Source organism: Macaca nemestrina, chromosome 13, assembly GCF_043159975.1.
Source record: "Macaca nemestrina isolate mMacNem1 chromosome 13, mMacNem.hap1, whole genome shotgun sequence".
Lineage (NCBI taxonomy): Eukaryota > Metazoa > Chordata > Mammalia > Primates > Cercopithecidae > Macaca > Macaca nemestrina.
This window is the reverse complement of record NC_092137.1, coordinates 7,965,635-7,992,423: the sequence shown is the minus strand read 5'-3', so window position 1 is coordinate 7,992,423 and position 26,789 is coordinate 7,965,635. Positions and strand designations below refer to the sequence as shown.

Sequence of the window (26,789 nt, the reverse complement as noted above, 5' to 3'; positions counted from 1 at the left end):
GGGGAGGACAGCATCCCTTAGGACGGCCCCAGGGCTCTTTATCCTGTGGCCTTTTACCTGTTGGGAGACACAGCAGCAAGTTTGGGAAGCCACGTATTCTCACCTGTGCTTGATGGTGTATTCCACAAAGGACCTGTCTCTGCGAGGACGTGCAGCTCTTCAGAAGGATGCTTTGAAGACGAAACAGGATGGAGCACAGTCCCACCATACCGCTTACCTGGGGAAGTGGTACAAAATGCACAGGCTCCCAGACCCCTCAGAATAGGGTTATAGGGTTAGGTTTAAGAGTGATGTTCAAAATATCTATCAGCCACTGAGGCCCAGGAGCCAAATAATCAGAATACACCACAGCCTTTGTCCTGATGTGGAGTCCTAGAGGCCTGTGTGGTACCAGGAATGTACCCATTGAGTTGGTGGATTTAGGTGCCGTTTGGGATTTCCAAGGCAGGTAGAGGAGAGAGACGAGGGGCTGTGGGGCTAGGGAGAAGGGGTTCAGGGAGCTTGGAGAAGTGGTGATTTGCCAAGCTGTGTAAAGCATGCATTTCAAGATCTTGGCAGCTAGTGTGTCCGAAGGGACTTAAATATGGTTAGTGACCTCCTTCATCTCCCCAGACCCACATTTATAATCATCACAATGTGGATCACAGTCTACTGTAATGATCTGATCATGTACCTAATGCCCCAACCAAGTAAAAACACTTTAAAGACAAGAGTTATGTCCTTTTAATAAGTGCACCCAGTGTCAAGAGTGATGCCTGCCTAGTTTCTGTTCCATGCCTGGAGAATTTGCATTAGTGAGTTGGGGAGAGCCGCCAAGGTGTCAGTGCAGGGATGGTGGGCACAGTGGGCAGCTTGTGGCCAGTGTCTTGCCATGGTGAGGAGGCATGAGTCTCCATCAGGAAGCGGGGCCATAGGAGGTGGCCCGCTAAGGCATGGAACCCACCCTCGACCCCAGAGTGGCTCCCATGCTCCACCCAGGGTGGCAAGAGAGAACGGCCAATGCCAGCAGTCAGGTCCGTACTCTGCCTGCATTGCTCTCTTTTCCCAGCTTTCTGTGCAGATCCTGGAGCATCCAGAGGCAGCATAAAGCCGGGGAGAGAGGAGGAGGAGGAAAGATGGAAGAGACCACACTCCTTCCTCCGAGGCTCCAGGAGAGGAACAGCTCCCTGGACTGGAAGGTTCCATTTCGACAGTACTAGTCTTTTAAAATAGCTGATGATGACTCTTAATTATCTAAAATAATTATATATAATTGAGATCTGGCACAGGCTGGAGAAAGAAATCAAGCTTTTTATATTTGTCCCCTCATTGAGTTTAGCTCACTTAATCCTCTGGATACACATCTACCCTTACAACAAATACTTACTGAGAAACTATTACAGATAAGAAACTTCCTGAGGATCGAGGGCCTGTGGATACAAATTTTTCAATGATCTCTAACCTCTGGCATCTCAGTCCAACAGTGGGAATGGTGGCTCAGCAACTCGATACAGCTTAACATCAGGAGGACTGTCATAAAAGGACAAACACATTAAAAATTATTATGGAGAAGGATGAAGGTAATTGCTAGGTGGCTGGCTGCCGTGACCTCTGCCCTCACGTGCCCATGCTGTGGTCTCCACTAACACCCCATGATGGGAAATGCCCCAGTAGACTGATCCTGCTGTGGATAAAGGGTACTTTTGAAGAAAATGAGATGGAAACAGACAAGCTAGGAGGCCACTGGATGTGGGGCAGGCTGGTGTGTAGGGACAAAAAGAAAAGACAATAACCCATTTTGATAGAATTGCTTACTGGGAACATCTTTTTTTATGAATATCAAACTAATTCTCCAAGTCAACCTGGAGTGGAGAGTGGCTGGTGGGAATTCATGCCCCTGAAGTTGCTTAATTAAAGGCATGATACCCTGTGTTCATTTAATGCTTTAGTTCATGGTCGCTCTTTCTTATCTCACAGCAAGGTCCAGGCCTCAACATCATGCAGAGAACATTGCATCATCCAGAGGCCAGCATTGGAGCCTCCTGGATAACTGCAGGTAGGGGTCCTTGTCTTGGTGGCCCCAAGTGGAACACCTTTCCAATGAATGCCCCCACTTATAGGGTGGGTGTATGGAGGGTGAAGGAGAAGCAATCACACTTGTGGTTTCAGGACCCAAGGAGGATAAAAAGCAGAGATGACTGAGCATCTGGGGAAGAAGGTGATAAACAGCTTCTCAGAGCTTGCAGCACAGACGGCTCCATTCATAACTTGTTAAATGGAAGCTCAGGAATGCTTTCAACAAGCGGGGACATCTTATCTGCAGCACGGATGAGAAATTTCACTCACAACAAAGCTCAGCATAGAAAGGGCTCTTATCTCAGAGTCCAGAATGAGGGTATTAGTAACACTGCCTGCTTCTTTCTCAAACCCTATTAGCGTCAGGTAATAGGTTTCACCAATGGCTTTTAGCATTTGTTCAGCTGCAGAGAGCTACTGAAAAAGAAAGTTTCTTTGGAAACAAGAAGATTTATACTGAGAAACATTACCCAATCATTGAGGCTGCTATTGATTCAGGTATTTCTGAATAGTTGCTTGGAAAGCATTTCTGTAGGGTGAGTCAGGCTTTTCCCCTTCACTTTTGTTATGAAGATGAGAGTAGTTGCTTCTGGGCAAGGTTTCAGGAAGACACACACACACACACACACAACTATGTGTGTGTGTGTTTCTGTGAATGTACATGTCTTTATGATTTTATGCTTTACTGAAAGCTTTTGAAACTAGGAGAATACAGAGGAAGCTTCTAGGGATCCCTGAAGTTCATGCATTTGTATAGAAGACATCTGTGGCTTTTTAAAATGTGTACCGGAGAGCGGGGTCATGCTCTAATTAATGACACAAGTAAATATACAAAGCACTTCTGCCTACATTATTGGAGAAAAGGCCTAAAAGAGGTGGTGAGAGCTACGCTTTCTACAAGGTTGGAGCAAACAACAAATGCAAAAGCCCTGAGTCAGGAATGTTCCTGGGATGCTCCAGAAATAACCAGGAAGGCAGTGTGGACGGAGCAGCGTGAGTGAGGAGGGGAGTTGTAGGCGATGAGGCCAGAGAGAGAACTGATGTGTGATGGTGTGGGTACGGCTTACACACCATCACACATTGGTTTTGGTGGCCAGTGCGGTGGCTCCCGCTTGTGATCCCAGTTACTGGGGAAGCCAAGGCAGGTAGTATAGCTTGAGACCAAGAATTTCAGACCTGCCTGGGCTACATGGTGAGACCCTGACTCTACAAAACAATTAAGAAAAAAAAAAATGCCTGATGAACCATTCTAAGGATTTCAGCTTCTGTGTCTGTGTGAGATGAAAAGCTAAGGGAAGCTTTTGAGTCCAGAAGTGTCGTGATTGGATTTTCATTCTGAATGAATTCCACAGGTTGTCCTGTTGAGAATATAAGTAAGGAGGTTGGGGGACAGGCTCAGGGTTGATCAAGGGATGATTGCAATCATTGAGGTAAGAAATTATGGGGATTTCACTTAAACTAGAAGCCATGGAGGAGATTAGACAAAGTCATTTTCTGGATGTGTTCTGTGGAGCCACCAGAACTGTTGATGGATAGGTTATAAGTGTCGTAGAATAAACGGAACCATGGATGACACTGATTTCCAAAGCAATCTCTCCATCTCTTTGTATTTAAAAATCCTGGCACCCCAGCGGCTTTGATCTTGGAAGCTGGTGAACAGCAGTGGCCTCACACTTGTGGTCCATGCCCATGAGGAGCCGTTCCTGCAGAGGAGGCTCCTGGCTCCGGTGGTCACCTTCTGCAGGGGTCATGGGGCTGAGGGCCCACTTAGGGGACATCCCACACCCACTGATCTGTCCTGATAACCAAATCCTGAACGGACTCTATCAGAGAAATGAGCACCCCTCACACCTTTTCACTAAAGGCAGGACTGGAAAGAGGTGGGTAGGCGGCCGGGGGAGAGCTGATGCCCCCAGAACACTGGAAATCAAATAGTGGCCGGTGCTCAGTGAGGCCATGCTGGCCACCCTCTGTTTGCCTTTCAGACCCCTCTGCCTCCTTCCGAGTCCAGCCCGTGCCCCAGGATACACCCTTAGGGACTGCATCTGGGGCCTCTGGCTTCAGGTTGAACTTGGGTACTGAGGAGCACCCGCATAAGGAGAGTTAGAGAAGGGTCAGGTGTTTATCTATTTGTTTATTCATCTTATTTATTTCTCTGTTACTCCTTTGACATTTTCTTTTGTGTAAAACAAATTATTTTCAGTATACTGTTAGGTAATGTATTAAATTTAATGTCTCTATATACTGGCTCCTTAAAGGAATGCAATACATGTCTTTAATTCATCACAATCTAATAATTAGTGACTTAATATTTGTAACACGTGATAACTTTGCACATATATAGTTCTATGCCCTTGTCCTCTCTCTGATGGGCTCAGGGTCTGGCTGCATCTCTTGACTCCCCTGAGGCCCCCACCCCTGCCTGGTGGCCTTCCCACACTGCTGACCTCTCCGGGGGCGTGGCTGCTCCCGCCCCTCCCCTCTCAGCCTGGAAGGGTTGGCAGCCCTAGGATGTTACTAGCCCAGGATATTGGACGGTTCTCGTGCTTACCCTACACCTTATAAACAGACCCTTTACTGAATTATACTAAAATTATCTCATTTGGGTGTGCCGTCTACTTTCTGCAGAAATATTGACTGTTACAGAGGTATATTGTTTTGGATTTTCAAAGGCAGTTAAGAATTATAGACTAGGGATTATAACTTTGAAGACTGTTTTTAATAAACTTTATTGAAGCATAATTTACATTCAATAAAATTCATTAATTTTTAAGTGTACAATTTGATTAGTTTTGACACATGTAAATAGTCCTGTAATGAGTAACACAATAAAAATGTAGAGTATTTGTCTCAAGATGATCTGAAATTTTCCAATTCCCCTTTGCACTCCAATCCCTCACTCCACACCCTAGTCCTTGGAGACCCTTGTTCTGGTTTCTGAGGTTTGATCAGTGTTCTAACTTCAGCTGGCGTGTCCTCTGCAAGATGTCCCAGCCTCATGGAACTGATTAAGCATACAATCTTTTAAACAGAAAGACCTTGCATGCCTCAGAAGTGCTTCGGATATTTGAACTCATTTCAAAGTCAGGCTCTGTGAGTAATAGGATGCTGTCAGCTGCTGAAAGGCAAGGAGGCAGGATAAAAATCGAAAGGAAAGATCAGCATTGCCTGGACACAGATCTCACTCTGAGATGGAGTTCCGAGGGGAGTCATGGAAAGGTTGGTCCTTGACAGTTCATAAGAAAGGAATGGGCTCTGGCTTCCAAAAAATGCCAAGTTCACATCCTGGTTCTCCCACTCACCAGCCTGATGTTTCAATTCTGTAGACTTCTACTAGTATCTTTTTCTCTGTAAAATAGAAATAATCATACGTAACTTATGTATTATTGTGAAAATTAAAGTGTATTATTATATAGAATGAGTCCAGAACAGTATAACAATATATTTGTACACTACATACAATATGTAAAGTACATAGGCTTATCAGTTAATACCATTATAATCATTCCTATCTATGTTCTCGAACAGTTTACCAGGATATACAATTCGTAAGACCTTTATCGTTCTTGACGTTAGTCTTAGCTTTTCTCAGCCTAGGAGTTTGCTTTGTTTGATGTAAAAATGCCAGTACTAATTTCTAGAAATTTGAACAAGGCTGACAAAATGTTGAAGTTTACTATTGTAGTGATGCCTGGCGTGAAGTGCTGGCTCAGCTGCTCCCTAGTTGTGATGGGAGGGGAGGGATTATTCCTGCCCTCTGCTTTGTGCCTTCCTCCTTAAAATGATCTGGTTGGGCTGAGTGATTTCTACCGTCTGTGCCAGTTCTAGAATATGAGGACTGGGATCCAAAACAGGAATGCGATCTCTGAGGAAAAATGCTTTGGATGTCTCCAAACCTGATTTGGACAGAGCGTGCAGAGCAGCTTGATACAGCTGTATTCCTGGTGTTCAGTGGGCTCTTCCCGCTGAAACTAAGCAGAAAGAGTCACGACAAGTTGGGTAGGATAATACGATATTATCCTGTCATTAAAATTTCAAGATGCGAGAAGGCGTTCTCTGTCTTCCAAATAAATAGAGCAAACCTTCTGGATTTCTCATAGGCAAATTTCTCCTTTAATAAGGTGAGTGAACAAAGTGATTATTGATGCTCACAGATGTCAGTGCTCAGACACAAAGAGGTATTAGCCAGACCCTCAGCAAGAAGCTCTTTTCTATAACTTTATACATGGAAAGTTAATGGCCACACAGGAATAAAGGTGGGCAACTTAAATACTACAATGGGATTTAGCATTCGGGTTTCAGAAGCTACTAGGGGCTATCCTAATTTCATTCTTCAGAAAATTATTCTCTTGAGTTTGTCAAAAGGAGATACTCTAGTATATATTTTGGCAATAATAAGAAGCTTATTTTAATGTAGCCAGCTTCTCTACTAGCTTATTTTTATATGAGCTATCCCATTTGCCACAACTCTTGAGTTATGTACTATTATCCTCATCTTACGCAGGAGGAAACTGAAGATCCATTGCTTGGCCAATGCCATGGTGTAGACAGTGAGTGAGCTGGTATTTGGTTCGAGCTGTCTGATGTCCACACCCAGGCAGGATCTTCCTCCTGGACCTTAAAAAGCCTTTGGTCATCTTATCCGGCCAGTGAGCCAGAAACATCAGTGCTGGTATTAGAGCAATGCTTTTGTGCTCAGCAATTATTAAAAGACAAAGAGGTAGAGAAGAGAGCCGAGACAATGAAAGCAGAGACAGCTTTCCCTGGGAAGAACTGGCTTTGAGATGAGGACTGTGAAAGCTTGCATGGACATCCCTGATGGTTCAGTTACATTTCTATGATATGGTGAAGAAGATGTGTAGACCACAGCAACAAATATGGCTGCTCCTACCATGACCCTGTCCACACTGTGCAGAAAGAGAACTCTCCAGAACTTCAAACTGGAGGGCATCCGGTTTTTATTTCCCTTCCTTTTTTCAAGAAAGTGTGCTTTCCCAACCTCAAAAACAGATCCTAGCCAGACAACAGCCTCCTTTCTAGGTGAAGTAAGGAGAATTTAGGGTGTCTAAGCCAGAAAGCCAGCACCCATTTGAACCCCAGACGTGTATATTAAAGAGTTATGTGGCAATGATGGTTTTGTTTAATCAGCAGTGTGTTAGTAAATGTTTAACAACTGGCTTTTGTGGAAGGTAGTAGGGGAACCCTGACTTTGTAGTATTTGCTGATTTCCATGCTATAAACATCCTGCTTCGGCTGATTTCAACCTATCAAGGTGATGTCACTGAACAGGTGGTTGGGAAGAGATGCTCAGAAAAATACTGTTATGTGGTATTTACACCATACAGATGTAATGGAAGTAAATAACCTTCATGAAAGGTTCATGAAAACATAGCTGGTGGTATACAAGCAAGACACCTAAAGCAAAGAGCATGCACATTTCGATGCAACATGGTTTTCAGTGTGTTATCCCAGGTCGGTGGCACCAGCATCACCCAAGAGCCTGTTGAAGATGCAAATTCTCATGTGCAACCCCAACTACTGAATCGAAAACTGGTGAAGTGAGACTCAAAATCTGTGTTAATAAGCCCCCCTATGATTCTGGGGCATACTGAAGTTTGGAAACCACAGATAGAGCTCTGATGAGTCCTAGAAACAATATTTTGAGAAACAGTGTGGTGTAATAGAAAGCAAAACTTATCTTTGAGGCACTTGTTTTAACAGTCTTGTGTACAGAAGAGAAAAGAGAAAAAGGCAATTAAAAAAAGGGGAATACACTCCATCTGTGTCCCTGCAAAGGACAAGATCTTGTTCCTTTTCATGGCTGCATAATATTCCATGGTGTCACATTTTCTTTATCCAGTATATCATTGTGGGCATTTGGTTTGATTCTATAACATTGCTACTGTGAATAGTGTTACAATGAACATACACATGCATGTGTCTTTGTAATAGAATGATTTATATTCCCTTGGGTATATATCCAGTAATGGGATTGCTGGGTCAAATGGTGTCTCTGGTTCTAGACCTTTGAGGAATCTCCACACTGTCTTCCACAATGGTTGAACTAGTTTACATTCCTATCAACAGTGTAAAAGTATTCTTATTTCTCCTCAACCTCACCAACATCTGTTGTTTCTTAAGAGCATTAGGTAATATAGCTAATGCACGCTGGGCTTAATGCCTAGATGATGGGTTGATAGGTGCAGCAAACCACCATGGCACATATTTATCTATGTAACAAACCTACACATCCTGTACATGTACCCCAGAACTTAAAATAAAAATAAAATTTTAATTAAAAAAAAGAAAAAGAAAAGAAAAAAATCCACATATCACTTCCCAATGGCATCAAAATTCTCCCAAAATCAGAACTGTGGAACACCATCTTCATTATCAACCTTATTTTTTATTATATTAGTAATGAACAAACACACTCATTTTATTGAAAACTATTCAAATATCACTTCTAAGTACACACTCTCCTTTTCCCTTTGACCACAATCTGAATCCCAACAAAGTCTCTGAGATAACCCCTGCTACCCATTAGAACAGGGGTCCCCAAGCCGCAGGCCACAGAGCAGTACCAGTCTGTGGCGTGTTAGGAACTGGGCGGCTCAGCAGGAAGAATTGGGCCACCCAGCAGGAAGTGAACAGCGGGTAAGCACTACTGCCTGAGCTCTGCCTCCTGTCAGTTCAGTGGCAGCATCAGATTCTCATAGGAGTGCACAAACCCTATTGTGAACTGTGCACTCAAAGAATCTAGGTTGCACACTCCTTATGAGAATCTAATGCCTGATGATCTGTCACTGTCTCCCATTACCCCCATATGGGACTATCTAGTTGTAGGAAGACAAACTCAGGACTTTCACTGATTCTATATTATGGTGAGTTGTATAATTATTTCATTATATATTATAGTATGATAATAATAGGAATAAAGTGCACAGTAAATGTAAATGTAATGCACTTGAATCATTCTAAAACCATCCCCCAACCCCAGTCTGAAACAATCCCCCCAACCCAGTCTATAAAAAAATTATCTTCCACAAAATCAGTTCCTTGTGCCAAGAGCACGTTCTTACTCACTATGTCCTATGCATTCTTGTGTCTCTGAATAAATATGATAATGATGTTGTTATTTTACATTAAATGCTATCATTTTCTTTATTTGTGCATTTTCATTTTTATTTCTGACTTGAAAGGATACAGGTACATTCACCTCAATCTCTATGTATGGAATGTTGTCCTACAGTTAGATGTTTCTCCCCGATTAGACACTGAGGCACAGGCAGCTTAGAGTTCACCAAATGTTACTTCCCTTGGCCATGGGCACATTGCCCAGCATGTTTGCAGTTGGATGGAGGTGACTGAATTCTAGCCAGAGGAGTGTGAGGAGACCTTGTAGATGCTACTTCTGGGCCTGGCCCCTTTACACCCCCTTGGGCTTTTGTTCCATGGTCTGTCCTCTCCCCCAGCCAGATATAGACTCAGAAAACTCCACAGGTTGGCTGAGCCCTAAAATAAAAGGAGCCAAACAAAAAAAGCTGGAGTTCAGTCCATTGACGAAACATTTATCAGGACAGTCACTAAGCAATAAGTGAACTGTCTGTTGAGTCATTACCATTCGGTTTTATTTATTATAGCAGTTAGCCTATTCTACCTAAGGCCAATATTTAGGTTGCTTACAACTCTTCACTCAACAAATACTGCAAAGATAGCCTTCTGCTAGGGTATTTTTGCCTGAAAATGTTAATGCAATCTACCTGAAAGTTCTCTGAAGACCAGTTTACATTTCCACCAGTATCGTGTGAGAGTAACAGTAGTTTTTTCATCCTAGTCAACATTAAACATCACCAGCCCTTTCAAATTATCAATTCTATAGATCTAAAATTGCTTTTTAGATTAGACTTATAAGTAAATTTTCTGTTTACTTCTCAGATGGGTTTTTTTTCCATATATTTGGTAACCATTTGTATGTCTTTTTTCTTTTCTTCTTTTTTTTTTGGACAATTGCCTATTCATTTCTTTTGCCCACTTTTTTTTCTGTTGAGTCTTTTATGTATTTTTTATTAATAATCAATATTTCTTTTTATTTTCTCTTCCTGCTCTCTCCCTTGTACTTAAATATTTTGTGACATCTTTAGCCATATAAAAATTCTATCTTTTAATGTAGACAAAGGAATTGTTACTCTTTAGAAAATACCTTATTGTTTCAATTATGAATCCCTTTTTTAAACTAACATAATAAACATGTTTTTAATATTTGTCTATTTTTATATTTGTTGGATGTTTCTACATTCTAATTTACTTATTTGATTTCTTACTAACTTATTTGATTACTGATTTACTTATTTGATTTCTTACAAACAACTTTTTGTGAATGGTACAATGTAGAAATATAGCTCAAGACTTTTTTCTGAATTAATAATTACTTTTTTAAAACCTCATTTCTAGAATACCTTCTACTTTCCATATAGATTATCATCTATGTAAAACCTGTGGAGTATTCTGGAATCTGTCATGACCATTGACCTATTTTCTATTAATGTGCTATTACAGTGCTTTTTTAAATACTATGGAAAAACATTACAACGTGACTTTTGTGTAAACATGTTTGGAAGTGAGAAACTGAATTATATTCATTTATTTTCTTTGTACAATGTAAAAAAAAAAAAATCCAGCAACAAGTTTCACTCTTACTGCCAAAACTGGTTCTAATAAGTCAATCCTCTTTTTGAAATTTGAACCTTTTGAATAAATTATTGATGTTTGATTTTAGCCCTGTTTATTCTCACATTCAAAGGCAGGATAACAAATGGGAAAAAATCTTTTCCACCCTCTCTCAGACACAGGACACCAGAAGCCTTGACCAGGTGTCTGGGGAGCATGAGGAAGACTTACAACTCCACAAGAAGTTTTAGGTTCACCAAATTATACATGTTTTCCTGAATGGGCAAGCCCTGAAATTTCTTTCCTGACCATTTATCTTTAATTGATGATTTTCTAACAGTCCAAAGCAACTGCCTTAGATACAGCACTTTCCTTGAACTTAAAGGAGATAGAAAGAAACAAGTGTGTGTGTATGTCACACACATGAATTTTGACTGGATTGTTAAAAATGTCTTAGGTCCTTAGAGCAACACCACCTGAAGTTTGGTACATTATTTTTTAGGTAGAAAAGGAGAAAATGTGAGGGTCAATTATCAGAACATGCTGATCCTCTATTTCAGGGATGGTAAAGCCATGGCATTTGCTAAAATGATGTTCAATAGGCGTTAGGTATATAAATAGGTTGACCATACTTCCCAGTCTACCCAGGAGAGTCACCATTTATATCTGCTGTCCTAGTGTTGGGATTTATAGCACCTCTCCACTCTCTTCTCCAAAGGCTCTTGTTCTGGATCATGAATCATGTGGTAACTGTGCATGAGGTTAGTAAGCATGTTGGTCCCCAGTCAGGCCTTGGGATTCCTCTGGGGTGAGGAAGTGGGGCCCCTCTCTTATGTTTAGAGGTGGTGTTTGAGGATTTATGAGTAAGAGCTGGACACATGCTCAGGGAAAATGCAGATACTGAGAAGGCAAATCAATCATTCTTGATGAGTAGGGGTATGCGTTTCTAAAGGAGATGCCTGGGGAGAGGGGAGTTGTTGGATTGTAGACATCTGCCTTCAGGGAACCCTGCATTTGTACCAGGTTTGCAGAGACTCACATGGTCTGGACACTTTACAGTAGAGGGGCTGGGGCTTTCATATCATGGCAGCTGAAGTGAAAAGGGAAAAGCACTGAATTTGAATACTAGATGTAGCTTTCTAGCTATATGACTTTAGGGTGCCATAAAGCCTTTTTGAGCCCTTTAGAATGGGAAGAATAATACCACTGTATTAGTCAGTGTTCTCCAGAGAAACACACACACGCACACAGACACACACACACACATATGTGTGTGTGAAAACCCAAGTAGCCAATTACATATATATATACATATGTAATTGGCTAGTGCAGTTGGCAAACTGGAGGCTCAGGAGAGTCCGATGGTGTCATTCCCATTAGGATCCAAAGGCCTAAGAACCAGGAGAGCCTTCTGATGTTGTGAGTTCTAGTCCAAAAGCTGGCAGATTTGAGATCCAAGGAGAGCCATTTTTTCAATTAGAATCTGAAAGAAGGAAAAAAACAACATCCCAATCAGCCACGTAGGCAGGGGAATTCCTTCTTACTCCGATATTCATTCAGGTCTTCAGTTGACTGATGAAGCCCACCCACCGTAGGGAGGACAACCTTCTCTATCCAGTCTGCCAATTCACATGTCAATCTCACCCCAAAACACCCTCACAGACACACCCAGAATAATGCTTACCCAAATGTCTGGGCAGTCTGTGGCCCAGTGAAGTGGACACATAAAATTAATCATTACACCCAGCTCACAGGATTGTTGTGTGAATTAAAATATATAAATATGTGTGTGTGGATATATACTAAATTTACTTATTGAAATCGTATGTAAAGAAAAAGGGAATGAAATATTATGGACTGAGGACAGTGCAATGACTTGAAGCTTCAAAGCCTGCTTTTATAGAAATTTGTGTAAGACTCTCTAGCAATTTTAATGTTGCTTCTCACTAAGTGTGGTCTCTGTGTGTGTCTAGGAGAAAAAGAGAGATCTTTGTTACCATGTCTAGTTGCTTTGAAGAAAATGAATTAGAACACCCAAGTTTGACCTTCATTTTTGTTTCTAAAAACACTTGCTGTCATAGAATTCAATTCCTTACTGTCCTGGTTTGACAAATTCAACAAGCCTTAGACAGAACCCCATTGTTTGGTGCCTGGGGAAAGTGGGAAGCTGGATGCACAGACGGCTCTCCAAACAGGGAACTCTGTGCAGAGCAAGTGCCTGTCCTCGAGGGTGATTCAGAGGGTCCTCCTTCAGGAGAGTAACAGAAGTGCCACTTGTGTCACAGAAGACTACTGTAATTAAAAAGAAAAAAAGAATGTATGTATAATCAAGTCCAAGGATTACTATCTGCTGTTTCTTGTATGCCCACAAATGTGTCTGCTCAATGGGCACAATGAGCTGTAATTATCTTCTCCAAGCAATGAGAACCCAAGGAGCCATTGTCAGTGATGGTGGCATCCCACAGGCTCTCGGTTTGAAGAAGCTTATTGGTAATTGCATGACGTCTCCTCCCTCGGTCAAGCTTCGGATATGTAGGCATCAGCACTGCTTCTGCACCAATCCCACCCCTCCCAGCCCAAGCAGCAATGAGTGCTTGTAAAAGCCAGTGTTCGGTGAGAAGGTGAGGACGTGGAGCTGTTGCCTCAGTTTTCCCAAACTATCCAGCTGTGCATCTGATATTGCACCAAACAATGGCAACTTAGATGACAAGCTGAGGCCTTAATCCCCCAAACCAAATGAAATCTCAATGGTCACAAAGGGGTTTCTTCTTTTATTCAGCAGTGGAATAAGCTCAAGGCAGTATTTTTCCCTCTTCCCTAAGCCCACTACAGCAGTGGAATTTCCTTCTCACCTCTCCAATGATAGAGAAAGGCCAACTTTAAAAAAAAAAAAAAGTAACACAGTCAACCGGAAGCAGAACCTTTCTTCCAATTATGTCCTTTTTAAAGCAACCAAGTTACTATTTTCCACCTAAAAATGGGGCTCCGCGAATGTTCCTGACCCTGAGACTCTATCTCCTCTCCCGTTCTCTGATGACGAAATGTGGATGCAGATCCAGAGAGAAGCTTCTTTTTCTTTCTAGATCAGAGCTTTCCAACCTGAGTTCTTGAATGAGCATAGGTTTGTTGAGCTATTGATTCTCCTCTGTTCTCAGGGCAGAAATTCCTGAACCTGACCAGTATATTTTATAAATACCACTATTTTCTATGTGCGCCATAACATGAACACTTGAGGTAGCACTGTTCCTGCAAACACCTTCCAGCATTTTTGTTTTTTGCCATCCTGTTTATCTCCGCTGCCACATCCAGGATTCATCAAAGTGCTGCTATCCTCATGTAGGTCAGAAGGTCTCTGGAACATAAAAAAAATCATATCGCCATCTGCATAGACACATTCTCCAAGAACACTCTGGTTTTTTTTCTTTGTAATTGCCATTCAAAGTTCAGACATGGGGAGTACAGGTCACGCCTTTGTGAATTAGTGGTTATTTGATGTTATGACCTATAGTTATGAACTAAGTGAGGACCAAATATTACTTAAGTTTACCCATCAAGCCCACTCTGAAGTTAGCTGATTAGTTACCTTGGTTTATTTCCCTTCTCGATAATATGCTTAGCTACCACTGTGGTTTGGATAGAGTTTGTTTGTCCCCACCAAATCTCATGTTGAAATTTGATCCCCAGTGTGGTGGGAGGTGTCGGCTCAGGGTAGTAAGTGAGTTCTGGCTCTTCTAAGGCTGGATTGGTTCTTGAGAAACAAATTAATTCCTGGATAGTGCGTTGTTATAAAGGCAGGAAGCCTATCAGGTGCTGTCTATCTTCGCACTTGCATGCTCCCACTTCCCCTTTGAACTTTTCTGTCGTGTGTCAGTGCAGCACGAATGGCCACACCAGAAGCCGAGTACAGGCTGCTGCCATTCTTCTCGCACAGCCTGCAGAACCATGAGCTAAATAAACCCTTTTCTAAACTAAATTACACAGCCTCAGGTATTTTTTTATAGCAACAAAAAATAAACTAAGATCGCTCTTGTCCATCCAAGTTCACAGGCAGTGATAAATAAAGTGTACCAGGTGTGGGTGATGATGTTGCTTAAAAAATATATCAGCCCTGAAATTTGCAACCACACTAGTGATATGACAAAGCAAATCCTTGACCAGTAGCACATCTCAAAAATGAAATATTCTCCAGCCTTTCCCACAGAGAAATCAGAGACCAAACATTTCAATTTCCTTTATCCTATTACCACAGACATTAGACCTGTGAGATGCAATGAAGCATATCCTGTCTTCTATGTATTTTTGCTTAACCCCAGTTGGAAGAGCATCTCTGAGTGCCAGGTTCAGGTCTGATTTCCTTCCTGAAATTGCAGTCTGGGTCGTCCTCCACTGACGCTGACAAAGAGCCAACAGAACATTCCACAGAGTCAATAAGACACAGGAAACTCAGACTCCCAATTTGAAGAACTTAAAGCATCTGCAACTACACAGCTCACTGTCCACATTAGCGAGACTTTAGCCTTTGGCAGTCTGTGTTAATGTAATTTTTCTATTCTAGGAAAACTTTGCCGAGATGATAAACTTACAAATAACTCTGTGGTATCTGAATCTTCTCAAAAATCTATTTATCTGGAGAATAGACTTGTCAACTGAGTCCTTATCCCCATCTCAGGCAATAGATTGCTTAACTAGTCTCAGTAAATAACTCTTTTCTCACCAAACAATGGCCTATTCCTGGAGACTTTCTTCAAAGTCTCCTTTTGCTGCACCCACCAGTCCCAAACTATAATGCATGTACTTTACATAAGCCCAGTTAGCCCATTCCTAATAGCATGAAAAGACTTATCTTAAAACAGAAACTCAACTCTCACCAAAACCCTAGAACTCCCCTCAGATGCTATTAAGACGCTGTCATAATGGTTTAGTGGATTCCTTGCTACAGCAAGCAGTAAACTCAGCTTTACTAAATCAGTGGGTTGTTTTGGTGCCCTTCTGGGGGAAGTTAGAAGTTAACAGATCCTATCCACAAAATGTGGAAAATATAAACAGATGTCATATTCATATGTTACCGTTATAGCGGTTTGCAAGCTAAATGCCAATTTCCAGGTATATGTAATAATATTTCTCAGATAGACATGAAATTCCCAAAACCTAATCCATGAAATCAACTGGGAGTTCTGTTCTGATTAACAATGGAGAGCTCTGAGCCCGCGTAGGTGGATTCTGCTTCATTATGCCTGGGAAGGGAGTCAAACGTCTCCCATTCCAGCTATGCAGGTAGCTGATGCAGATGGTCTTCAGGCAATATTGGAGAAACAGTAACCTAGACCCACATGGCTGTTTTCAGCTACAGACCATAGTGGAGAGTTAATATTATCTATTGTCAGAGTTCAGGCTACTATAAAAAAATACCATAGACTGGGCATCTTATAAACAATGGAAATTTATTCTTCAGAGCTCTGGAGGCTGAGATGTCCAAGATCAGGGTGCCAGCATAGTGGGGTTCTAATGAAGACTCTCTTTTGAGTCACAGACTGCCAACTACTCACTGTGCCCTCACATGGCCAAAAGAGGGCAAAGGAGCTCTCTGGCGTCCCTTTACAGGGGCACTAATCCCTTTCATAAGGGCTATACCCTCATGACCTAATTACCTCCCAAAGGCCCCACCTCCTAATACCATCACACTGAGGTTAGGACTTCAACACATGAATTTTGAGGGACACAAACATTCAGTCAGTTGCCCTGGGGGGAAGATATAAAGAAAATGTATATCTTCTCATTTCAACAAAACGAAGTGCTGGTCAGCCCAGACTTGACATACATAGATGAAGACTTATGAGCTTAAGTCAACTGAGAAAATGAATCCTTCATCAAATGGTTAACTAGGAAATCATGCTTCTATTTCCTATGTGTGGGGAGTAAGGGTGATGGGCTGGAAAACCACACCCGTAAAAACAATTTCCCCCTTGAGTGCCATCAAAAGTTCCTTTTTTACCTTAATTTAAGAAAAGCACTACGGTTGGACAAATGTTTATTGAGGAATTTTCTTTGCCAATTGTCTAAAGCCTCCACACTTCTTATTCAGTGCACTCATTGATTCTAACATCTCTGATATTCCCACGCTGTATCAGCTCCAGTCTCTGACAGAGGACATCAGCTCTGCTTTCTACCAGTATTCACAGCAGACAACATCCATGTCTTGCATCCTGCATAGCGCTGGCTCCTGATCTTTGGTCATTTCTCCATTCTCCAACAGGAGATCAAGGCTCTGTTTGTCGCTTGTAACCCAGGGGCTCGCTTCCTGCACAGAAATGACTTGCACCACGGAGTTTTGCTTAACATGGGCCATTTTCCTTTTGCTCCCACATTTGTTATGGGGGATCTTTCACTTCAACCCTTTCAGGCCATTATTTTCATTCTCATTCTCAGGTCTATGTGAGATGGGCAGGCAGGTTTATTCTTCAACCTCTGGGATTTCAGCCACACACATAGTATATCCCTTATTGGAGAAGCATTCTTTTGTTCTTCTAACAGTCTCCTTCGTTTCTGTCATATGATCCCATCAGGGTTCACTGTGATGGCGTTGATGGGACCTGAGTCTGTCCAAAGCACCCTTTGCTCAAATGCAGCATGTCCACGTTGCCTCTTTGGCAGGGTGACTCTGCACGGGAGGTTTTACCAGCACAGTACCAGCCGCACACTGAAGCCCAGCTTGTGCTGAGTGATATTTTATTAACATTTGACATTTGGACTATGGGACTAGCTATTATTTATTTATTCTTTTGTTATTCTTCAGAGTCCATGTTTCCATCCTGTGCCCCCGTGGGACAAACTTTTTACCTGTATGTGGTAATCGTTATGTCAGATGGTTTTCTGGACCTTTGGGAACCCCTTCTTTTACCTCTGTGAATAGACCCAATTCCACAATTAGAGATACATTTCTTTGACCTAAAACAAATACTAATTGGTATGATGGATAAGACTTTCAGGTCATTTTTGTAAAGCAGTTTCCTTAGAAGCCGACCTTGGTATGAGAACTTGCACGCAAGAAATTTAATAAGAATGCATTCTCCAGGGAGATCACTAGGAAGAGGGGGCACCTGGGGAAACTGGAACTAAAATTTGGATCCATCATCCAGGAGAAACTCATTTCTCCTGACTAGGACAATTTAATTGCCCTGACCCGGGGGATGTCCTATGTGTTCTACTTGAACCATGCCCTTTAGTAATAAAAGCCAATTTCACATTGTGCTGAGGAGACGCACTGGGCATATATTGCCTGGGGTTGCAGAGGATCTTTTAGGAGTAACATGGCAGAGAATATTATTTTTCATTATTCCACACTCCTTCTGGTAACACAGCCAGTATGTGTCCTTGAAAAGGTGCATGTATGTGTGCTGGAAATCATAGTCTCCTCTGAAATATCTGAAATTACAGAACTTTATGAAGCCTATCACTTCTGATTGGTTGTAAAGCACCAGCTTGACCAATTATAATCTAGTAGAGTCTTTTAGATGCAATTTTGCAAAGTCTTCTTACTGCAAATGAGTTGAAGTCTTTCAAAGAATATCTTCTTCTTCTTTACAATCTGTATTTATGATTGAGGAAATTATTGAATATGGCAACCCACTTAAGTTTTGTTATATTGTTTTCACACCATTCCCTTTGTTAGGCACAATATTTATATTTATGATTTACAAACCCATTTAACAGTTAAATATTTTGTCTTAACTATTCATCCTAATTAGGTTAGCATAATTGCAATACCTGGTATTTTTTTGTCTTGTTTATGTGCATCTTATTATGATTTCCCTTTGATACATCTTGAAATTCTACAGGTATTTCTTCTGACCCAGAGTGGATCTCAGTTTTTGACTCTCTGCCATCCCAAATTTCATCATCTTATTTTATTTCTAATTTGCTTAGAATTCACAGGACAGTAATGTTATTAGATGTCTCATGTAAGACTCTGAATTGGAAAAGGATATCTCTTCTTACTTTTTCTTTCCAAATCATCTCCATAATTGTAAAAGAGAATGAAAACAAAATGAAATGAAACAGAATCATGTATAAGAGAATTTTGAGAATAAGTTGGTTATATAAAAACAAAAACAAAAACAAACCAAAAACCAAGAAGCAGCCCAAGGATTGACCTATTTCACCTTGAACACTTCGATGCTCCATGCGGTGGATGCCCTTCCAAGTTCCTGCGTCAGTGACTTGATGAGTAGCCTAGTCGCCTCTAAGTTTCATTTTACCATGTCTTTTCCTATTTTAGAAATCACACCAAAATGCCTACCAACTCCCTCCCACCTCCCCGGGCGCCCTGTGATCTTATTTCGAGCATTTTACAACGTACATGTGCAGAGTTGGGCTTTATTACAGACCAGTGATACCAGGTAACAACAAAAAATAAAACCCGATAAATCTTTTAAAAACCAGACGATATGAGAGCATAAGTTATTAATTTAATAAATATTTCTTAAGTGCTTATAATGAGCCAGGCACTGCATTGGGTTTAAGTTTAACGGGGACCAAAACAAACGCCTTCCCCACCCCCAGGGAACCCCTGGGGAGGGTAGATGTTCATATTTCCGGATGCATAAGACGTCCAAACAAAATGACTGCAATTCTTGGTGAGCTTATAAAACAGACAGGCTTATCAGGGAATGACATTCAGAGGAAGTTGTGCTTGGGCTAAGATTCTTAGGTGATAACTAAGTAAAGCACAATGGAACCATGTAGGTATCATTCCAAGAATGGAGAGCAGTCTGTCCAATAATGAGGGCAGAAAACAACACAGATTTTCAAGGAATGGAAACCAATCTGGTGCAGCTGAGCACAAGGAGCAAGAGAAATCACAGGATGTGATGCAGGCAGAGGCCAGGAAATGGACAGTGTTCTCGGTCACATGTTAGCAATGCTAGACTTTATTCTAAGAGATGGGAAGCTGTTGATGTTTCCCATATCATCAACTGTGCAGTTAAAATAGATACCTCACTTGCTCTAGTGTGGAGAACTAAATGGACACATACAGCATACATTCAGGGAGGCTAGTAAAAAACTGCAGCCGTAGCTGAAAGATGACATAGCTTAGACTAGGGTTTTGTAGAGGGCATAGAAAGAAACATGGACTTGAGAAGTGTGTCGGAGGTAAACTTGATAGACCTTTCTGAGAAATTATGTATGGGAGAGAGAGGAAAGTCAAAATGCCCTCCAGGTTTCTGCCTTGTGTAACACTTAAGAGATTGAGAACACTAAAAATAACAGATTTGGAGGAAAATAATAATTTTGGTTTTGAAGTTAAAATTGTGACGCCTTTGAAACATCCAAGTGAGCATACTGAGAAATAGTTGGATTTAAGATGTGAAGCTAGAAATTAGATCTTGTCTAGAAATATAAAATCAGAAGTAATTTGCATACATATGGTATGACTAGATGGTAACTGAGAGTAGATGGGATTATATGAGAAGAAAGAAGCTTAAGAAGAAAAGAGAGCCCAAGACTGAGCATTAAGAACACTAATACTTAAATGGCAGAAGAGAACTGAATAAACATGCAAAGGCAATACAGGAGAAAAAGACCACCCACAGATAAATGAGCAAAAGACACAAATGGCATTTCACAGAACAGAAAAAACAAATAGGCAATAAAAGCATGAAAATATGCCCACTCTTACGAGTAATCAAGAAAATGCAAAGTAAAACAACAATGAGATATCACCATTTAACAAGACAAATTAAAAAATAATAAAACCAAGTATTGGGGAGTATGTGGAGCAATGAGGATACTTTTTTGTTTGTTTGTTTGTTTTTGACAGAGTCTCACTCTGTCGCCCAGGCTGGAGTGTGATGGCGCAATCTCGGCTCACTACAACCTCTGCCTCCTGCCTTCAAGTGATTCTCCTGCCTCAGCCTCTTGAGTAGCTGGGATTGCAGGCACCCACCATCACACCCGGCTAATTTTTATATTTTTAGTGGAAACAGGGTTTCTCCATGTTGGACAGGCTAGTCATGGACTCCGGACCTCAAGTAATCCACCCACCTCAGCCTCCCAAAATGCTGGGATTACAGGGGTGAGCCACTGCGCCTGACTGCAATGAGGATTCTTAAACAATGCTGGGAAAGGTACAAAATACCTACAAGAGTGTGGAGAAACAGTTTGGCATTGTCTTGCAAATTTGAAGATGCACATCTGCTATAGCCTGGCAACTTTGCTTCCTGACATATCCCCAGTGCATACCAGGGTGCATGAGCAAGAATGTTCATGGCAGCGTTATTTCTAATAGCCAAAAATTGTAAACAGTGCAAAGGTTCAATGACAGGACAACAAAGAAATACATCGTTATATACTCATACAATGTGTCCACAGAATGAAAAACACAGCTGTAAAAATGAATTACTTGTATTGATAACATTATCATGGCCAAATCACAAACACCGCATTGTATGTAAATACAAGACACAGAAGAAGACATCCATAGAGTATGATAACCATTCATATAAAATTCTAACACATAACACTAAATTATTTAGGGAAATAATAAGACAAGAATGAATGCAGGAGAATAATTGTAAAATATTCAAAGTGATGCTTATCTTTGGTACTGAGGTTGAGGTTTTGCATTGAGAATGATCACAGGTGGCCTCCAAAGCGTGGGTAAAGGTGCTTTCATTATGCTGGGTGACATGCTTATATTTTTTATATTCATGTACACTTTCTTTATATTCTTTTATATTCATAGTATGCACAAAATAAAATAAAAACTTAATTAGGAATCAAATCAGAAGTAAAAAGTAAACAAGGCATAACTCACATTGAGAAGGTGGTGTACTTTGGGATGGTGCAAAGGTCTGAGGGATGACCAGGGAGAAGATGACAAATATGCAGATGAGGTGAAGACCATTGACACTATGGAGGTCAAGAATTCAGCAGGTCCGTATCTTTGGGTTGTCAACAAGGACAGCATCCAGGATGATCTGAGGCATCGACAGCACGTGGAACTGAGAAGGCATCGGGGTCTCTCTGCATGTAGGGGTCTACACATTGGATGCTGTTGGGAACAGCCACTGGGGAGCGCCTTCACTCATTTTCAGTCACTCCTTTTCTTTCCAGATGAGGGTCCCGAAGCTGTAAGAGGGAAAATTTCTTGAGCAGAGGCCCCGACTGGGCCGGTGGCCCCCAAGGCTGACTGCGGTGTGTGCTCCTCCCTCAGGAGGCCATTGCCTTGCTTGACATCTCCTGGACAAGTCTCCACAGAACCTCTTATCAAGCTCCAAAGTCATCTTCTTCCATGCATATGTTCTAGTTTGTGTGGAAATGACAATAACCACGTTTGCATAACCTACTGATTATACCCAGTGGATGGCAAGAGCTTTGTGTTGAGTGGCTCATGTGTGCTAATTCTAATTATTCCCCGTGATTTCTCTACACAGTAGTTAGTTTCCAGACTGATGAAGTGCAGGGAAGACTGCTCAGTGCAGATGGGAAATGCTTATTATGCTAATCGAGTTCTGCGTTGTTAGTGGAAATTATTAACTGGAGATGTTAGCGATACCTCTGATAGAATTAAGGGGGTGACAAAGTAAAAGGCTGAAGTAAATGGCACCACCATGTCTGTAGGATGGGCTGGGCCAGGGCTCCAAGTTCAAAGAAAGAAAATAGAGATTTTGTTTGTTAAAAATTTTAATTTAAAGGGTCTTATATTTTTACAGTAAAATTTACTGGAAAAAAATGAGGTAAGATGATAGGGAAAGGTCTTCTTCTGTTTATTTACTAATTCTAAATATAATAATTGCATTAAAATATAGTATTTTGACAAGAAGGCACTTAGGAAATGTCAATAAGAATAAAAGACAGAGCAATGAATCCAATGGAAACTCTAATACAACATCCATATATTTAGACAGGAACACTGAACAATAAAAGTAGATGAAACGTCAGATAGAAGAAGAGTCTCTAACAACAAGTGCAGAGGACAGTTGTTGAAACTAATTGAAAAAATAACTTTAACTCTTACCAATACTCTGAAAAGCTAGAAATTGATTATTTTTCTAGAAAAATATAGATTAAAAATTGATTCAAGCAGGTAAATAATTTGAACATGCCGATACACATGGAAGGCCTTCAAAAATTCAAAGAATTCACTTTAATGAGTGTCCTAAAATGAGACAGTTCTAAAATTATATTTTTTCATGCATTTGTGTTTTAGATAAATCTGATATTTCATAACATATTCCATAGAATATGGTGGCGAGTAGGGAAAGAAAAAGAAATTTTATTTTATTTAATTATGAAGACAGCATAACCTTTATACTAAAATCTGAAAAATAAATTATAGAAAAATTATAGATCATCTTAATTTGATATGCTAATATCTATAATGAAATTAAACAATAAGGTATAAATATCTATAATGAAATGGAACAGTAGAACATATAAAATATTAAAACCAGAAAGGGCTTGTAACTCAGGAATTAAATAATCCTTCTCTATTAAGTAATGTATAGCTATTTCACAATATACATGTCAAGAAAGATAACATATATTTAAAAATACGGTAAGTGATAAAAATACTTGCTAAATCTTCATTTCCGTTTAAAAACGTAGTGTTACATAGTAGAATGGTAGCCTCCCAAAACATATGTCCACATCCTATTCCCTGGAACCTGCAACCTTACTTGAAAACAGGCTCTTTGCAGATGTAAACAAGTTAAAGACCTCGAGATGAGATCATCTGTATTATTTGAGTGGATCCTAAATCCAATGACAAGTATATTATAAGAGACACCCAGAGGAAAGGCAGGCACAGTAGTAGGAAGCCACTGACCAGAGAGGCAGAGCTTGGAGTGAGGCGGCCATAAGCCAAAGGCCAGCTGGAGTCACCAGAAGCTGGAAGAGGCAAAGGAAGAAAGTCTGTTGCTTTGGAGACACTAAAAGGACACTTTGATTTTGGACTTCCGGTCTCTAGAATATGAAAGAACACATTTCTGTTATTTTAAACCACCAGTTGGTGGTAAGTTTTTACATCAGTCTCAGAAAACTAATTTAAAGACTTTAAAGTATTAATAGATGGATACTTATGCATTATGATGAAAAGTATCTATCTGCCAACGCTGGACTCTGTAAGTGCTCAAAATATAACTGCAACTTATCCTGGATAGAGCAAAGGATTTGATTGCTAAATCTTTTGGACCAATCGTGAGTTTATGATAGTGGGCAAGTTTGCTTGTAGGTAAACCTCAATTTCTTCATCTCTGAAACATGGTTAACGAAATACCATTCAGAGTAATTATTACAATTTGACATAATGCATTAAAAAGTTTACACAGTTCCCAGCACACAATAAGCACATGATACATATATTCCATACACACGGATACACACAAGGACATGGTACCTGGGGCCGTGCTGATTGACATCTGGCAGCTTCCAATTTCATTATGTGGTTCAGTAAGACAAGCACTATTGTACAAAAGTAAAGCTAACAAAAAAGCTTAAACCAAAGTTTATTTTTTCTTTATATGACTCAAAAAGAAATAACATCAAAGAAAAATCAGTTACAATTACAAAATGACTAAACTACAAGAAAAGTGTAAGGACCTTTTGCATCAGCTATGAATGAGAACATACTTTCCCAAATGCTGTCTTTAAAAGCTGTGAACACCAGAGAAAAGCGTGCCCCACACCCAGGTGCTTTCTGTGGGCGTGCTCTGCAGATGACTTGGGGTTAGGAAAGTGAGTTTCTAGATTTCTTGGCTTGTGCATCTGAGAGGTACTTTCCTCACCTTGTTTGTTTTGCATGAAGAGTTGCTAGGAATGATTCAGAATGTACATGTTTGTGTAGTGAAAGTCCTGAGGTTCTGGCATCCAGAGGGGGGTCTTTCTCATGTGGGAGCTGACTGCTCCCCGGAAGTGGGTATAAAAGTCAGAGAGCATTCCTCTCATTCCCAACCAAACAGGTCTCTCACAGAGAGGGAAATAAATGTCCCACTGACCTGTGTGGGGGCGTTCTGGAAAAGGGCCTATTTCCATTTCCCAGGCCCTTCTACAACAGCCCTGATGTCTGGAGGAGGCTTAGTGATTGGTGAAAATACAACTGATTTTCTAGTAGAAATACAGCTTCCCTCCAGAAGATCTATTCCACCTGAGCAAGAACCTGGTTCTTTAGGCTGAGCAGAAGGTATGGAGACTGTCTTAGTCTGTTTTGTGCTGCAATAACAAAATACCAGAGGGACTGAGTAATTTGTGAAGAACAGAAATGTATTTCTCACAGTTCTGGAGGCTGGGAAGTCAAAGACCAAGACGCCAGCAGATTTGGCGTCTGGTGAGGGCTGCTGTCCGTTTTTAAGGTGGCACCTTGTTAGTTCATCTTCCGGAAGATACAAAGGATGTGTCCTCACATGACAGAAGGTCAGGTGAGCTGAATGTTGCTTGTAGTCTCTTCTACAAAGGCCTCAATTCCATTCTCAAGAGAGGGGCCCTCATAGCTTCATCATGTCTTAAAGGCCTCATCTCTTCATACCACCACACTGACCATTAAAATTCCACACCTGAAGTTTGGAGGGGCCCCATGCAAACCATAGCAGGGATTGCCTCTCCTGTCCTCCCACTCATTAGTGAGAGAATGCCTCGGTCCCCCTCTCCTACTTCTGGACCTATTAGATTTAAGGACATTTCGAAAGAGAGAAATGACTGAGGAAGTTAAAAAAAAAATAGTTTGATAAACTATGGAATTAAAAATAACCTCCATAGAATTTAATTGGTACTTTTTACTTGAGGGAAATCCACGTGGCCCCAGCTAGCATGGTTATTTTTGGTCATGCTTACATCTATGTTTGCAAGAATATTAATTTGTTTGGCTGACAAGCCATGAAATGTCTATCTTTATGTTTCCCATTTGGTTATTCATCCTGTGCATTAGGCAAAACACAAAGAAACACAAAGACACCAGTGTGTGCTCCAAGTGAGGAGGCAAACCCTGGCAACTGACCCATCTTTCTATGTATAAAAAACTATGCTTATGTTGCTCTGCTTTATTCCACAGGTTGTGCTAGTAGAGATTAGAGAAGTTAATGTAGGTGCAGCTTCCTCACAGAAAATGCAGGACACACAAGGGTTGCTTTCAGCATTCTGCTTGATGGTGCACAACCTAGATGCAGAGCACACAGGAGGGTAAAAAAATCGCATCCACTGTGCTTTCTGGTTTGCAAAAGCCCTTTGGGAATGTCATCTCAGGTGCCTGCATGCAGTGCTCGCTACCTCTGCTTATCACAGTGGGGTTGTCCTTCCAGATCCTGGTGTCCAGGAGAAACCTAGACACGGTCTTTATCACATTCAGACACTTCTCCATCTGCATGAGCAAGTACAGGATAAGGTGCTATGTTTTACTATCTTTGTACTGTCAGGGATGCAGATGGATAAGTGGTATTTTGGCACTAATTTGCAAAGCTAAAGGCCCCAGCTCCTAGTTACAAAGAATTTTTTTGCTTCTCTTTAGTGGTTTCCATAGCAGTGTGTTTCTCCCCACAGAACACGCTCTGGAAGAATTAGCACAAGAGTTTTGGAGATGATACCACTTGTTTCATTTTAAAGTGCTTACCCTTTGACAATAGCTGCGTTCTTTGCTACATCTGAGGTTCATGATATTTTTATACCAACTCAAGAACTTAATTTAAAATACTGTCCAAAATAACATCTCATCCAAACTTGGAAATCTTGGGAAAAAAAATAACCAACCATTATGAAACTTTTAACCCACTCTATAATTTCAAGGGATAAAAAGCTCTTTATGTGAAAATGTATTGATAACATTTTGCCAGACACACAAGGACTCGAATCTTTCCCATGATAAAAGGTCTCTTCACCCAATGGGAAGATGTGTTTGCTCCTTATTTCATTCAACAAACAATTACTATGCACAAGGTACATGCCAACATTGCTTCAACCCTTGGAGATATACAGCCCTGGGACATTGTCCTCAAAGAACAGCAAGAGTGGTAGTGTGAGATTTCTTAAAATGGAAAAGACGAAGGCACGATGACAGTGGTTGAGGGAGGGCTTTCCAG

At 40.9% G+C, this 26,789-nt stretch overlaps 1 long non-coding RNA gene across 1 annotated transcript; it reads right to left on the bottom strand.

The window, feature by feature from the left end:
- Window positions 1-13,342: 13,342 nt before the first annotated feature.
- LOC105486535 (uncharacterized) lies at window positions 13,343-24,290 on the bottom strand. Its single transcript, XR_011612204.1, has 3 exons — window positions 24,122-24,290; window positions 21,539-21,852; window positions 13,343-14,077 (listed from the first exon to the last, which is right to left on the bottom strand). It is a non-coding gene; the product is annotated as an uncharacterized lncRNA (long non-coding RNA).
- Between the last annotated feature and the right edge of the window lie 2,499 nt (window positions 24,291-26,789).